The sequence below is a fragment of the Dermacentor albipictus genome, chromosome 1 (assembly GCF_038994185.2).
Source record: "Dermacentor albipictus isolate Rhodes 1998 colony chromosome 1, USDA_Dalb.pri_finalv2, whole genome shotgun sequence".
Lineage (NCBI taxonomy): Eukaryota > Metazoa > Arthropoda > Arachnida > Ixodida > Ixodidae > Dermacentor > Dermacentor albipictus.
In genome coordinates this window covers 408,984,742-409,000,558 of record NC_091821.1, presented here as the reverse complement: position 1 = coordinate 409,000,558, position 15,817 = coordinate 408,984,742, and the positions used below count along the sequence as shown (strand labels likewise).

Here is a 15,817-nt window from a genome sequence, read left to right as displayed (position 1 = left end):
CTGCTTGGCGGTGTACGCAATATACGGATACGCATATATATAATGGCCCCTATATGGCATGTGCATCGTTCGGCGCAATAATATTTCACCCTCATTTTCATTCCGTGTCTCTTGTGCTGTCCATCACGGCGCTCTTCTTTAGCACAAAGAAAATGCAGCTGTTCGATCGACCAACGTCTCGGCGCATTTCACGCGAACTTCCTTCGGGGCGCGGGACCAATTCGCTCGAGCGTGCTCACTTACAAACTAAACAGCACGTGGCGAATGCGCTTAAATCAAAATTACGGCACGCGACTAGAAAACACGCTGGATATTTCTCATAGTGTGACATGAAAGAATTGTGCAGGTCCAACGCACATGTGGGAATACGCGAAGCTTTTGTGAAGCGGTTAAATGAATGCGATATGCAACTGAAACGCTATGCAGTTGCTATATGCAACTGCAACTGTCGGCGCGCTAATAATTGGGCTGGCCGATCAGATCAACCAAGCAGAGGCGCCTAACCCCAAAACTTAGAAAAGTTGGTATAGAAAGTTGAATTTTTATCGGAAAGTTTGATATTTATGACATATATTGTTTCAATGAGGATATTTAGGTATCATTTGTTTTACCTCTCAGTAATTTCTGAGCCAGAACGCCTGTGATGGTGGTGCTGTCCTGCGTGTAAGCTAACCGGCCAGGCAGCGACACCCAGCCATGGTCAGAAAAGTCCGGAAAAGGTCGCAAAGAAAACTTTCGTCGGCGCCTTCCTGAAGATTATCCTTTACACTCACTCACTCACTCACTCACTCACTCACTCACTCACTCACTCACTCACTCACTCACTCACTCACTCACTCACTCACTCACTCACTCACTCACTCACTCACTCACTCACTCACTCACTCACTCACTCACTCACTCACTCACTCACTCACTCACTCACTCACTCACTCACTCACTCACTCATAAGGTGGTTTCTATCAGGCTTGCAAGCACAACACAACATTCTAAATCACCTAAAATAGAGAGAGAGAGAGAGAGAGAGAAAGGCAAAGGAAAGACAGGGAGGTTAACCAGAGATTATCTCCGGTTGGCTACCCTGTACTGGAGGAGGGGAAAGGGGATGCAATAGGTGAGAAAGAAAGAAGGAAAGAAAAAGGAAAAAAGAACCTAAGCACACACACGCACGTGCACACGAACTATTTCTGTGGGCACTGTCACGCAACCCGCAAAGGCATTCCTAGTCTTACGCAGTGTCACCGTACAGCCCTGCGCCACACAATGTACTGTCACAATTTGTCAGAAAGTCCCGTGTCTTTCAAGTATCGCAGCAGCGCCTTCATAGCGGATCGCGCTGATGTTCGCGTAGGCCAGGTTCCAAGGATCTTGTTTTCTGTCATTGGGCGCTTGTCCAGTTTGTCTAAGGTGGCTGAGAGGACAGTTCTTTGTGGGTTAAAACGAGAGCACTGACAAAGAAGATGCTCGATCGTTTCTTTGCACCCGCAGAAGTCACACAGTGGGCTGTTGGCCATTCCGATAAGGAAAGAGTAAGCATTTGAAAATGCTACTCCAAGCCAGACGGATAAGAAGGGTGCAGTCACGTCGTGGGAGCTCGGGCGGAATATGGAGCTGTAAATTAGGGTCCAGAGCATGGAGGCGTGCACTTGTGAAATCGGATAAATTCCACTGGGCTAATGTCAGGTCACGCGCAAGTGCGGCAAGTTTTTTCGCTGCGTCGGCTCTCAAAAAAAAAAAGTTATTATGGCTACTTCCGTGGTGACTCGGCACCCAGTTAATTCACCAGCTAGAACAGTTGGCACAAGTCTTCATTAATTTATTGGTTGATGACAGATGACGGATCACGCTGGGCAAAAACGCAAAAATAATAAAACCGTAATTGTGGCACCAGTAGAACAGGAATGATTTTCTGAATTTTGCGGAAGCACGCCCCGTTTGTAGAGACACGGTGCTTTTTACAGCGAAGCTATATATGACTCAGGTCCCGGGTTTTTTTTCGTGTCCGTCGACAGAATAATTGATAGAAAACAATTCCACAAATTGAAGCAAAAAGTGCATATCGCCACCAGAATTAGGCATGCAAGACACAGTCTAATATTCGTTTCTATAAAGAAAAGCACGAAAGTGTCAAAACCACATGATATCATCAGAAGCCAACAAACACTGACACCAAGGACAACATAGGGGAAATTACTTGTGCTTAATAAATGAATTAAAGAAACGATAAATTAATGGAAATGAAATTGGATCAAAAGACAACTTGCCGCAGGTGGAGAACGATCCCACAACCTTCGCATTCCGCGTGCAACGCTCTACCACTTCAGCTACCACGGCGACGTTTCCCCATTCACTTTCTTGGGTATTTATGTTTCCTAGCAGAGCCCTGGAAGTGTTAGCCAGCGCCACCACTCAGAGACCTTGGCGGCGGATGTGGAACATCCTTTCTGCCGCAGGCGTCACGAAATCGTGATCTTTTAGGGCGAAGGTAACCGGTCAATAAACCCACACATGCTACCACACATGCTTTTTTATTACTCCTATTCATCATCATCATCATCATGTTATTGTTGTTGTTGTACACCTTGCAAACTCTTCAGGACCTATATAACGTATCGCGCGAAGTGTTGCTCGATGACGGCGCGTATATATACAGGTTTTATTACAGTATTGTGAGTGTAGGATCGTTCCCCACCTGCAGCAAGTTGTTTTATCATCCACTTTCATTTCCAATAATTTATCGTTTCTTTATTTCATTCATTAGGCACAAATAATTTCGCCTATGTTGTCCTTGGTTTCAGTGTTTATTAGCTTCTTATGATATGAATAATGAAAGTCGGGCCCCTCGGTTAACCCTCCCCCCCTTTCTTCTCGTTTAAAACCACGTGATATATGATAAGACGCGTTTGAATAATGTGAAGCACGCATACCGTTCGCCGCACGCGTTTCTCGGCAAATATTACGGTTACATAAACTGCAGTTGCCGGGAAACAGGGAGTGACCTCACTACATTTTCGTATGTAAAAGAAGAAGAAGCTGCATAGCAACTGATTTCATTTGTGTTGTGCTAGCACTATGGGAAGGCCATGCAGAGTTAGAACTCCCGAAGAGCAACGTGAACACGATGAGCGGCGACGGGAACAGCAACGTCACTGTGAAAACGGTGTCATGCTCAGGCTAGCCAGGACGCAGCAGTTCACTTTGTCAATTTAATTGTCTTGCTGTCAATCATTTCATGTAGTGCATTGTTCAATCATTCAAGGCTACGTCATATTGGTCCATCGGATCAGGTGGCACCATAGCTTCGCCGGCTAACCACCTTCACAGCGTGGATTGGAGCCCACTATTTATTACTGCTATTGATCATCATCATCATCATGTTTTTGTTGTTGTTATTGTTGTTGTTGTTGTTGTTGTTAACCCTGCTGACTCTTCAGGACCTATATAACTTGTCGCGCGAACTTTTGCCGGGTGACGTCCGCGTATACAGGGCTTATTACAGTACCCTGCTCGAGAGTACCAGTCTGGAGCAGAATTTTTTCTGAGACCCTAATCCCTTGTGCATGTGACTTTAGGTGTGTTCACTCTGCGTTTTACACGATTATAGATCCCGCCGCGTCACCGTAAAATTTAACGACAAGCAAGAGAAAGTAAAGAAGGAAGGAAACGTAAGGAGGTCAACCAGACCGATGTACGGTTTTCTACCCTTCACTGGTTAAGGGTTTTAAGGGATAAAAAGAAAGAAAGGAGAGGGAGGGAAGAAGGTACTCTCAGTGTCAACACGAGCGACTGTCCATCACTACACGCCTACAATCGGTCACTGTGGCCTGTCGATTTCATGAATTGTAGCAGTGCCCGCGACGCTTCGTAAGCCTGCGACGCGTGGGGCCCTGATCCGAGAACCTTAGTCCCCGAAAGTGGTCTCTTAATCAGGAGACCATTCCAATAAGGAATGAGTAGGCTTTCGTAAAAGTCACCCCCAACGAGAAGCGGCACAGCAAAGTTGCATCATGGCGGAAGACATTCAATGGAATCCGCAGCTTCTATGTATATGATCCAGCCTGTGGGGACATCAACTGGAGAAATTCCGCAAAGTTTTTGTTCCACAATGTTCCACAAAGTTCTTGTTTTGAGCAAGTAAACGAAGACCCTTCGCAGCGTCTGTCGTTGATAAGGGTATAACTGTCAGGGTTTCTTTATGGAGTGACCGGGTGGCATCATCAGCAAGGCCACTTCCGATGATGCCAAAGTGCCCCGGAAGCTATAGGAAGCTGATGTCATGTCCGCTTATGAGGGCTTGATGGAGAACCTCTCTGGTCTGAAACAACAGTTGTTTGTGGGTCTTGCGTCGTAAGGCTGCCTGCAGACTCTGAAGGGTGGCCTTGCAGTAACAAAAAACTACCCATTTTCGAGGTTTTCCTTGTGCGATGTAATTAACACCAGCACGTAGGGCGGCAAGTTTTGTTGCCATAGACGTCGTTATCTGGGACACTTTGCACCTAATTTTGACTTGTAAGGATGGGATAATAACAGCGCCTGTGGAGCTGGTGGCTCAGACCGATCCATTGGTGTAAATGTACGTTCTTTATTCATAAGCCCTTTCAGTAATTACAATGCCAACTGACAGGGAGCCACTGTTAAATGAAGGGTCTTCTTCGTAATTCCCGGGATGGTGAAGTGTACTTGTGGCTGTCGTAGGCACCACAGGGGCGACAGTACTTTTGCTGCTGGTGTAAAACCCGACGGAAGGTAGCCTTGATGTGTCGCAACTGGTTTGGGAAAAGTGGCTTGAGGTCCTTCTGCTGGCAAATCAGCGATATAGTGACTGGGTACGCGACACAGAAGTCGAATGTGTGCTCTAAAGTTGTCAATCGTTATATATATGTTTGAACCAAGTAGTCTAGCAATCTTGATTGCTGCTTGAGTCAAGGCGCATCTTGGTAGTCCAAGACATGTCCGTAGGGCCTGGCCTGGGAAACTTGTTTTACATGTGCTCGCCAAACCGGCAAGCTGCGCCGTAAAAAGACGGGAAACAGTGCTCTGTACAGCTGCAGTATGGACCGTAGCGACGTGCCCCAGGATTTTCCGCACAGGAAGTTCATTATATGTACAATCGAAATTAGTTTCTGCTTCGGGTAGAGGCAGCTGGGGCTCCTTGAAAGGTCCATGTCAATAACCACACCTAATAAGCTGTTAGAGTTGTGGTATGTGATAATCTGGCCATTGAGAGAAGCAGGGTATGGTGTCATGGATTTGCGCGTAAACGCGATTAACGCGCATTTTTCGATGAACACACTAGAGCCTTGTTTGCGGAGATACAAAAAAGTTAGTGTGGCTGCCTGCTGAATCTTTGCGCGCACTTGAAGACGAGTTTCTGCAGAAGACCAAAGACAACTCACATCAGGATACATGAATAGGTGAATTGTCTTGGGTAATATCTCATTAAGGCCAACCATAGTTAGGTCAAATAGGGCTCAATATCCCGCCCTGTGGGACGCCAGCGTATATATAAGAGTTGGCAGTCCCCGCAGGGGCTTCTGTGTCAGCAGGCGTCTAGTATGTTGCAACACCATGCACCCGAGCACATGAGGGTTGGACCCACTCGCGTGTAGCCGCGCGCGGCTTAGCCGTGCCTGGGGAAAGGGGGATCCTGGGGGTTGAGCCGATGCCGGGTATTCGGACCTTTAAGGCCACCCAGAGGAGGAAGCCCACCTCTTTGGCCTCTGCTTCACATAGACGGCACCTCCAGACTGACCCCCTGGAGGAAAACAGCATGTCGCCTTTTCCTGTCTCTCTCTTCTCAAATCTTCGCCTCTCTCTCTCTCTCTCTCTCTCACACACACACACACACACACACACACACACACACACACACACTCACACACACACACACACACGCACACGCACGCACACGCACACGCACACGCACAGACACACACACACACACACACACACACACACTTTTTGGCCTTTCCTGTCTTCTTCTCTCTCCCATTTACTTCCTTTCTCCTTGGCGTCAAGTGTTAACCCTATATGGCTATCCTATTATGGGTACACCATATTTCGTTACAGTGATGGCATACGATTGGCGTCGTGCAGACATGCATGCAAGCTCTGATTATGGTGTTACTATGGTGTTGGGCTGCTGAGCACAAGGTCGCGGGATCGAATCCCGGCCACGGCGTCCGCATTTCGATGCGGGCGAAATACGAAAACACCTATGTACTTAGATTTAGGTGCACGTTAAACAACCCCAGGTGGTCGAAATTTCCGGAGTCCTCCACTACAGCGGGCCTCATAGTCAGAAAGTGGTTTTCGTACGTAAAATCTCATAATTTTTTTGCGAAGCTCTGCCGCGTCGCCTCATTGGGCTCCGTGATGGGCGGTCGGTGCTGTTGACGAACATACACATTTTCTTTTGGCAGCGCAAGCTTCTGTTGTCTATGATCGGCGTCTGAAAAGATGCCGCACCGAAGCACCATTCCAGTTCTCGTTTCGGAGCAACGCTTGATCATTTCCCAAGCACTATGTAGTCCACAGCGAAAACAACTTACCAGTAAGACAGCTCTCTCAATTTCTGGTGGCCGAGTGTCTGAAAGACAAAATAGGACCGGCATACAAGGTCTCAAAAAATGTCTGGCGGGGACGTACTCCTAGAACTAAATGACAAAGATCAAGCACAAAAAGCTCTCGGAACTTACCAGTATTGGCGGCGCGACAGTGACAATTTCAGCCCACAGAACACCAAGTACAAGCAGGGGCGTAATATCCGTGGAGGACTTTCTTGGGTTGAGCGATGAGGAACTGCGGGAAGGTTTCCAGGAACAAAACGTTACTAAAGTACAAAGAATTGTCATCCGCAGAAATGACCAAGAAATCCCGACAAAACGTTATACTCACCTTTGGAACATTCGTAATGGACGCTTGTTCCAAAGGTAACCTCGCTGGACGCAGGTTACATAAAAGTAAATGTCAGACCATACATCCCAAACCCCAGACGATGTTTCAAAGGCAAAAAGTTTGCATATGATTTACATACACACCCAGGACAAACAACCTGTGCTAAATATAGCTCCAACGATCACCAACCTGACAATTGCACTTCTTCCCCACATTGTGTTAACTGCAAAGAAGACCATCCAGCTTAGTCGCGGTCGAGCCCTTGTTAGAAAAAAGAAAAAGAAGTAATTGCACTAACTGTTACATAAACATTCTCGTTCTTTGAAGCAAGAAAGTGACTGTCACAGCTTTCGAGGAGATATGCCGATGCGACGCAGGCGGGGGCAGCGTCACAGAGGCCTCAGGAATCCTCCGAGCCCACGCATAGTGGTCTCGCAGTGACCCGTTCCGCCCCTGTGGTGGAAGCTGCCAGTGCTGCTCCATTCTCTTCGAAAGGCCTGCAGATACCAAGTCCCGCCAGGGCCCCAAAATCAAACAAACTCCAAGGTCCGAGACAAGTGTCTCGGCGCCCAACTCTCGGTCCTCCAGCGCCTCAGAGAGGGTGATAGAGCTCGACGCAAAAACCCCGGTGTCGTATACGCCGAAGGACAAGCGCTTTCTCGGGCGCGGGAAGAGGGACACAATAACGCTCCTAAATAAGAAAGCGATAACCTAAAGGTTATCGCTCCTTTGTATTTGCCTACTTTAGATCTCCGTCATCTAAAATATTTTTTATCTCTTATCACGCGTAATGCCATTTTTTTACTATTCAGTTTCATAATGACTTTTATTATCCACTGGAATTGCAGAGGACTCTTACACAACTTAAGTGACATCAAAGGGATGCTAAGTAACTTCACTCCTGTGGCCTTGTGCTTATACAGCAAACAAAGCTGGGCGAAAAGCCTTTTTCTTTTGAAGGCTTCAATGTGGCACGGCACGATCGTACTCAGGTGAGCCGGCTTTCGGGTGGTGTAGCCATTGTTCTACAGCGCGGTATCGCAGCTAGAGAAGTTGCCATTAATAGTCACATAGAAGCCATTGCTTTCACGGTTCTAGCTCACCAAACCATAACCATATGTGCGATATATATTCCTCCGCGTTCGCATTTTACTGTAAGGGATCTAGAGTTGATTGTAAACCAGCTACCTGAACCTTTTCTAATAGCAGGTGATTTTAACGCACATGACACGTTATGAAGTAGCAAAACAAGTGCTACCACGGTACAAACACTCGAAAATTTTATTCTAACAAAACGACATCTGCCTTTTAAACACTGGTGCTGCAACCTATTGATCCCCAAGCACAGGAACTATGAGCTGTCTAGATCTGGCGCTGTGCTGTCCATCTCTCTTTGGCGATTTTCAACAGAGTGTTACCGACGATCCCTATGGTAGCGACGGTATACCTGCTATCATTAAAAAAAACATCTTTCTTTGCAATACCATTACGATCACCCCGTTTGAAACTCCATCTAGCAGACTGGCCTCTCATCACTGAAAAGGCCAGTCTGGATAACATATTAGTTGAGTTAATGATAGACGAAATGAATGAAAGGATTACTGCCTGTATAGTTGCTGCAGCAGAACAGATAATCCCACAATCCTCCGGCTTCTCAAAAAAAAAGTAAAACCCTGGTGGGTTAATGAATGTATACAAAAAAAAAAACTACAAAACAAAGCGTGGGGTATCTTTCGGTGATACCTAACACAAGATAACCACCTCTGTTTCCGAAAAGCGAAAGCGAAAACCAGGTACACATTCAGGCAAGCCGAAAGACAGTCTTGGAAAACCTATGTATCGTCCATAAATAGCTCGATAACATCCAAAAGAATGTGGGATCAGCTTCATAAGTTTAGAGGCGACTACGCTCCTTACACGATCCTCATACTCTCACCCCCAGGTACGCAAACTAACTTAAAAGAACAAGCTGACGTATTAGGGCAGCATTTCCATGGCATATCAAGCTCAGTGAAATATTCTGCTACATTTCGAAAACATAAGCAATCAGCAAAAAAAACCAAGGTTTCCGACAACAGGAAGTTCCAAGAGATCGTATAATGCCCCCTTAACACTCCTGGAAATCAACAAAGTACGCACTACTGGCAAAAAAAAAAGCACCCGGTCCGCACAGAGTACATTACACAATGCTAGCTCCGCTATACCCTAAAGCAGTTGAGTCCTTGCTTTGTTTCCTCAACATAACCTAGGAAACGGGAAAGATGCCGAATCAGTGGAAGAAATCCATTATAATCCCTTTCTTGAAAGCAGGGAAACATCCCACAAAAGCAACCAGCTACAGACAGACCTACAGCACTCACAACCTGTCTTGCAAAGTCTTATGAAGCCATTATAAACATAAGGTTGACATACGACCTTGAAGCCGAGAATTTGCTGGATAAGCATCAGTGTGGGTACAAGAAAGGTTGCTCTACAACAGATCATCTAGTCCGGCTAGAACACGAGATACGTGCGGCCTTTCTACACAAGCAATACTGTTTCACAGTTTTCTTCGATCTAGAAAAGGCGTAAGACACAACATGGAGGTTTGGCATTTTAAGGGACTCAGGCGATTTATCTCTGCTGTAGAATACTCAATTGTCTAGTCAATTTCATGTCCGACCGAACATTCCAAGTGCGTTTAGGAAAGGTGCTGTCCCATGTATTCATTTAGGAAAATGGTGTGCCACAGGGATGCGTAATAAGCACAACATTGTTTGTCGTGAAAATGAACTCACTCTATAATGTATTTCCTTCCTCTGCAATGCAATTTATATGTGGATGATCTACAAATTGCATATCGTGCATCGAACTTGGCAACCTACGAAAGGCATTTAAAATTACATTAAACAAACTAACGCAGTGGGCATCTGAAAACCGTTTTCGCTTCTCAACTAAAAAAACTATTAGTGTTGTCTTTTCACAAAAAAAGGGGCCAACAACCACATCCCATCCTTAAGGTACCGGAAGCCACGCTCCCGGCGAAACAAGGACGCAAGTTTCTGGGTATATTTGATAAAAAGTTGAACTTGCTCGCGCACATAAATGGTCTTAAAACTAAAGCGAAGAAGACACTTAACATCCTCAAAGCCTGTCGCGGGAGCGCTGGGGCTCTGACCGTAAATGCTTGCTACACATCTACCGCACATTTAGTACCTAGCATATTAAACTATGGTAGCATCATATCTGGTTCAGCCAGACAGTCTTACACCCAGTGACTTGATGCAGTTAATAACCTTGGACTACGGCTGGCAAGTAGTGCTTACAGTACATCAGCTGTCCAGAATTTATACGTTGACTGTAATGAGCCTCCTTTACAGCAGCACAGAGTGCTACTAACTTTTTCCTGCATACTCAGAATTCAGTCCTCACAACAACGCATTTGTTACAACATCGTCACACAGTGCAATTCACGCTTACAGTGTGCAAACAAACCGAACATGATTAGGCCGCTTGTCCTGCGATATGAGGAATATCGTTGATATTATGACATTCCTCGTGAAGTATTCCAAGTTGCTAGAAAGCCACAGCGTTTGCCCCGCGGTACGATTTTACACCGTTAGGTGACTGGACATTGACACATTTAAAGTATAGAGACACCTCACACAAACACTTTATACAAGGATTCCGCGCTCTTCAGGACAAATATCAATATTGGATGAAATTTCACACTGATGGCTCTAAAACAAAGGAACACGTGGGTGTGAGGGCCGTAACGGAAAATTGGGAAACAAGTATTCCATTACCACAGCATGCCTCTGTCTACACAGCCGAAGTCAACGCAATATGGACTGCGTTTAAAAGATCATCGCTGACAAACACGAAAACGCAGTCATATGCAGTGATTCATTAAGGCTATATACTGCATTATCACTGTTTACATTCAGTGTATACAGTGATACACAGAAGGCTCTACACGTGAAATCCGAATGTGAACCCCTATTGGGGGATATTTTATGCATGGTAACTACAAACAAATACGGCAGATCAATTAGGTTTTGCTGGGTACCAAGCCATGTTAGGATACCGGGCAATGAAGCAGCGGATAGATGCGCATCAATGTCAGTGTACAAAAACAACACTTCCATGTAAAGATAGTATCAATGCGTATCGGAAGGCCTTGAGATCAAAATGGCAACCCAAATGGGACATTGTATATATAAGCAACAAGCTACATCTTACTAAACCCGTAATTGGCGAGTGGAAGTCGTGCAGTTACCAGCAACGGTTCTATCAGGCGATCCTGTGTCGGCTTCGGATCGCACACATACATCTGACAGACAACTTTCTCCTTCTAAAAGAAAAACCGACTTGCGGAAAATGTCATGAACCTCTCAGAGTTATACACCTCCTTATGAGATGTCCACACACAGATATACACAGACGGAAGCTTTTACATAACCTGTATAATTTACATACACCTTCCAACATTGTCCTATCACTGGCATATGACCCTCTAGTGCCATTTACTAACCTAATTGACTTCTTAGAGACAACTGGTTATTTGCACCAACTATAACGTAACGTAGGTTTACCTGCTTTAACGTTGCATTTTCTGTTGTCTTGTGACAAGCGCAGCATGCCTAAGTAGCCTTTTCACCATTAAATCCCAATCAATCAATCAATCAATCAATCAATCAATCAATCAATCAATCAATCAATCAATCAATCAATCAATCAATCGGGACATCTTCGGTCTGCACAAAAAAAGGACCTTCTGGTAAAATAGTCGCGGATTCACTGAAACATCTGGCCACCGATTCCAAGTCTCCAATGACTCCAGAATCGCTTCATGTGTGACATTATCGTACACCCCTTTCATATCAAGAAAGAGCGCAACTGATATGCGCTTGAGGCATTTTTGTTGTATGAACGTTATGAGGTCAATAACATTGTCTATAGGTGACCTGCCTCGCCGAAAGTTTGCCATGGAGTCAGGGCACGCATTGTGGCGTTCAAGATACCATTCTAGGCGTGTAAGGATAATATTTTCCATTACTTTCCCTATGCAGCTCGCCAGGGCAATAAACGAAAAGAAAGGGGGTTAACCAAGGGGCCCGATGTTTATTAGTCATATCATAAGAAGCCACAAACACTGACACCAAGGACAACACAGGAGAAATTACTTGTGCTTAATAAATGAAATAAAGAAAGGATAAATTATTGTAAATGAAAGCGGAAGCGGATGAAAAAAAATAACTTGCCGCAGGTGGGGAACGATCTCACAACATTAGCATTTCGCGTGTGATTCTCTACCAATTGAGCTACCGCAGCGCCGTTTCCCCACCCACTTTCTTGGGTATTTATGTTTCATAGTAGAACCCTGGGAGTGTTACCCAGCGCCATCACTCACAGACCTTGGCGGCGGATGTAGAACATCCTTTCTGCCGCAGGCGTCACGATAACGTGATCTTTTTGGGTGAAGGGAACCGGTCAACAAACCCACACATGCTACCTAAAGGCATCAATGTTGCCGGATTCGCGACCCTGCTTGTGTAATAAACGAGAAGAAAGGTGGCTAACCGAAGGGCCACATATAGTGACTGTTGGAAACCAACAGTCACTAGATTTTAGGGTTTCTCTTTTAAATGCAATAAACCTCGTCAAACCTCGCCGTGGTTGCCGAGAAAACGAGTTCTCCTTTTATTAGTCGTATCATATAAGAAGCCACCAACACTGACACGAAGGACAACGTAGGGGAAATTACTTGTACCTGATAAATGAAGTATAAAAACGATAAATTATTGGAAATGAAAGTGGGTGAAAAAAAACTTGCCGCAGGTGGGGAACGATCCTACAGGGATCGTTCCCCACCTGCGGCAAGTTGTTATTGTGGGACCGTTCCCACAACCTTCGCATTTCGCGTGCAATGCTCTACCAATTCAGCTACCGCGGCGACGTTTCTCCATCCACTTTCTTGGGTATTTATGTTTCCTAGTAGAAACCTGGGAGAACCCCTGAAATTGAGCGGCATATCCCCTTCCTTTCCCCGCCCACGCCCCAACTCCTCACACACATTCCTAAAGCGCCGCCAAATCTGTTGAGACTTCACAGCTACCTGACGGTCAACGTTTTGCTGCCCTTTTCACTCCTTTTGGATGGCGGTTGTTACCGGCATCTCCTGGCGTGTGAAGCCCAGTTTTATCATGGATTCGGTGCCCACGCGATTAACTCGAGATGCATTCAGTTGTCACCACCTATTCAACGGTCACACGCATTGCTGTTGCTTCGTTAGTTCAACCTTCGTTGTTTAGACTGATCCAGGAACCAGGAAAGGGATTCGGTTCGTAGTCAGCTGGTCTATATGCACGAGAAACGAGTTGCGACGGGAGAAAACGCCAGTTGCGTTTAAGTTGTACTTTTGCTTTATTGTTTTCTCGAGTGACGGCTAGCCGCGAAGGTGGCAGATCCTCGGAAAGGTGGAAAATGAAATAATGCGCCACTTCTCCTACTGTGCTTATATATATATATATATATATATATATATATATATATATATATATATATATATATATATATATATATATATATATATATATATATTGTCCCCATTAGCTGTAACATTAGATGCGATTCACAGAATTGTGACATTATTATTCCTTGCTGAGTTAGAGAGTTGTAAACATGATAGTTTCGTTTTCTGAAAATTTTAGATTTTCCTGCCAATATTTTAATAAAAATTGACGATCTAAATAAGAAATTGGAAACCAACAGTCACTAGATTTTAGGGTTTCTCTTTTAAATGCAATAAACCTCGTCAAACCTCGCCGTGGTTGCCGAGAAAACGAGTTCTCCTTTTGCATGTGTTTAGATAGGAGCATGCAACCGAGCTAAAGCTTCCTCTTAAACCCATAAGCAATATCACTGTCAACCGTTACCTCGTCTGGTTTTCCCCTAATTGTACAGCACTTTTCGTGCGAAATTGGCTACTGGAAACAAGAGTCGCAAGGAGTTGAGAAATTAAGCGATCTACTAAGAGAGAGAGCCAAGGTAACAGCCAAACAGGAAGAAAAAGCGGATATTGACAAATTTAACCGATGTTTATGAAAATCTTTATCGATCAACATTTTTTTATTTTAAAAAAAGTAGAGGAAACGCCACCGGAAGCGGAGAACAATTCCGTGTGTTTTGAATAACGCTTCTACAATTATCAGTTGAGCCGCCTGACGTAGCCACTTCTCCTGCTGTGCTTATGTGTAGGTGTTTTTCTAACCTGCCGCGGTGGGGGCAGTACGTCTATAACGGCAGCGTCCTGCGCTCTGCGCGGTTATACGGGACTGGCAGCCACGCACCGTTACGCAACTTCCCAAATAACAATACGAGTCGGTTGTGGCACTTGGTACAGCAGTAAACGAGGGATCCAAAAGAACTGTGATTGTTCCGCAAATGTATATTCCCCTACAATTCTTCCAGAGCTAATTAAAAAAAAAACGCTGCTATAGTCGAATACAACTCAAGTCTGCAGTGAAGCCCCGCACACGCCCTCATAACTGCCAGCCACTGTTCCTCCGCGAAAAATAATTCATACTTCAAACTTTTCCTGTTACCCAAATCAGGCGGTAACCACAAAAATAAAATTATTAGCGCCTAAATTTCTACGTTTTTTCTCGCCTATTACAGTGGAATGGCGAATGCCTAATTCATTATTTAACTGAAATAAAACGCTTGCTTCGCTGCAACTATGCAGTATATTCTCAAGTTTCACTTCAGTTGGCAGTGAAGTTTCATGAGTAAAAGGGGCTCAGCAGTGAAATGAATAGTATAGCGCAGATTTTCGAAGACTTAATTAATCATTGAGTTTTACGTGCTGAAACCACAAGGCATGCCGTAGTGGGCGACTCCGGACCACCTGGGGTTCTTCAACGTGCACCTAAATCTAAGGACATGGGTGTTTTCGCATTTCGCGCCAATCGTAAATGCGGCCGCCGTGGCCGGGATTCAATCCCGCGACTTTGTGCTTCCCAACCCAACTTCATAACCATTTAGCAACCATGGCAGTTACACTTTTGAAGAGTAAAATGCTCAGACTCCATACACTTTCTCCGTGGCTGTTGCACACCTCATTCTTTCCGTCGATGTAAAGACTCTTCAAGAACAGCAGACGCTCCGAATATATAAAGTTCGATGCCATTTTGAAAAGACCGCATGACGACGATTTTGTTTGCTTGATTGGCTGGCGGAGTAACACAACCCCGCGTGGGCCGTGTGCCTTGGTTGCCAACTGCTATGTTTTTTTTTTAAGTTGTATGCTACGATAAAAATCCTTATATTACACTTTCGCTTTTTTAATTGTTCTTGGCAGTGTTCTTCTTGCGCTTCTTTCCTGCGCGAGTTCATTTGTTGTGGTTCCTTGCTTGCCTAAAGGAGAAGTGCATCTCACAGGCGTACCTGTGAGATACATCTTACTTCATTTCTCGTTTGCGGGTTTACGCGTCCTTATGGCGAATGGCGGGCGTTATTAACATTTGTACTATAGTAAAGGTAAGCCCCCCCACCCCCACCCCCATTTGCATAGAAAAGTTACCTTGGGTTGCCCCCCCCCCCCCTCCCGAGAAGAAATCCGGGGTACGTGCCTGTGTACAAGCCTGGTTTCAAAGCAGTATACGCTTTTTGAGAATGCCGTCTGGATGGATATCCAATTGAGGGTGCACAAATCCTATCGCATGGCTACGCCGATTCATGGCATCAACGGGAAATTCGCTGTTCTGTAATCTCTACTTGCTTCACGATTAAGGCGAATGTCGTATCTTAGAAGCCTAAATGAATATATAGCTGAGCGGAGACGATCGCCGAACGTATGCAGCAGCCTCAGATGGCGGACGTGGTGACTGTTGCCAGCTGACTGACACAGGTGAAACGACGCGAGCATGCAGCGCGCTTT

The 15,817-nt window shown here is 45.2% G+C and overlaps 1 protein-coding gene across 2 annotated transcripts in view; it reads left to right on the top strand.

The window, feature by feature from the left end:
* The window catches only part of LOC135918178 (homeobox protein aristaless-like), a 170,849-nt gene that overhangs the window by 12,381 nt on the left and 142,651 nt on the right, over nt 1–15,817 (top strand). The window lies entirely within an intron of this gene.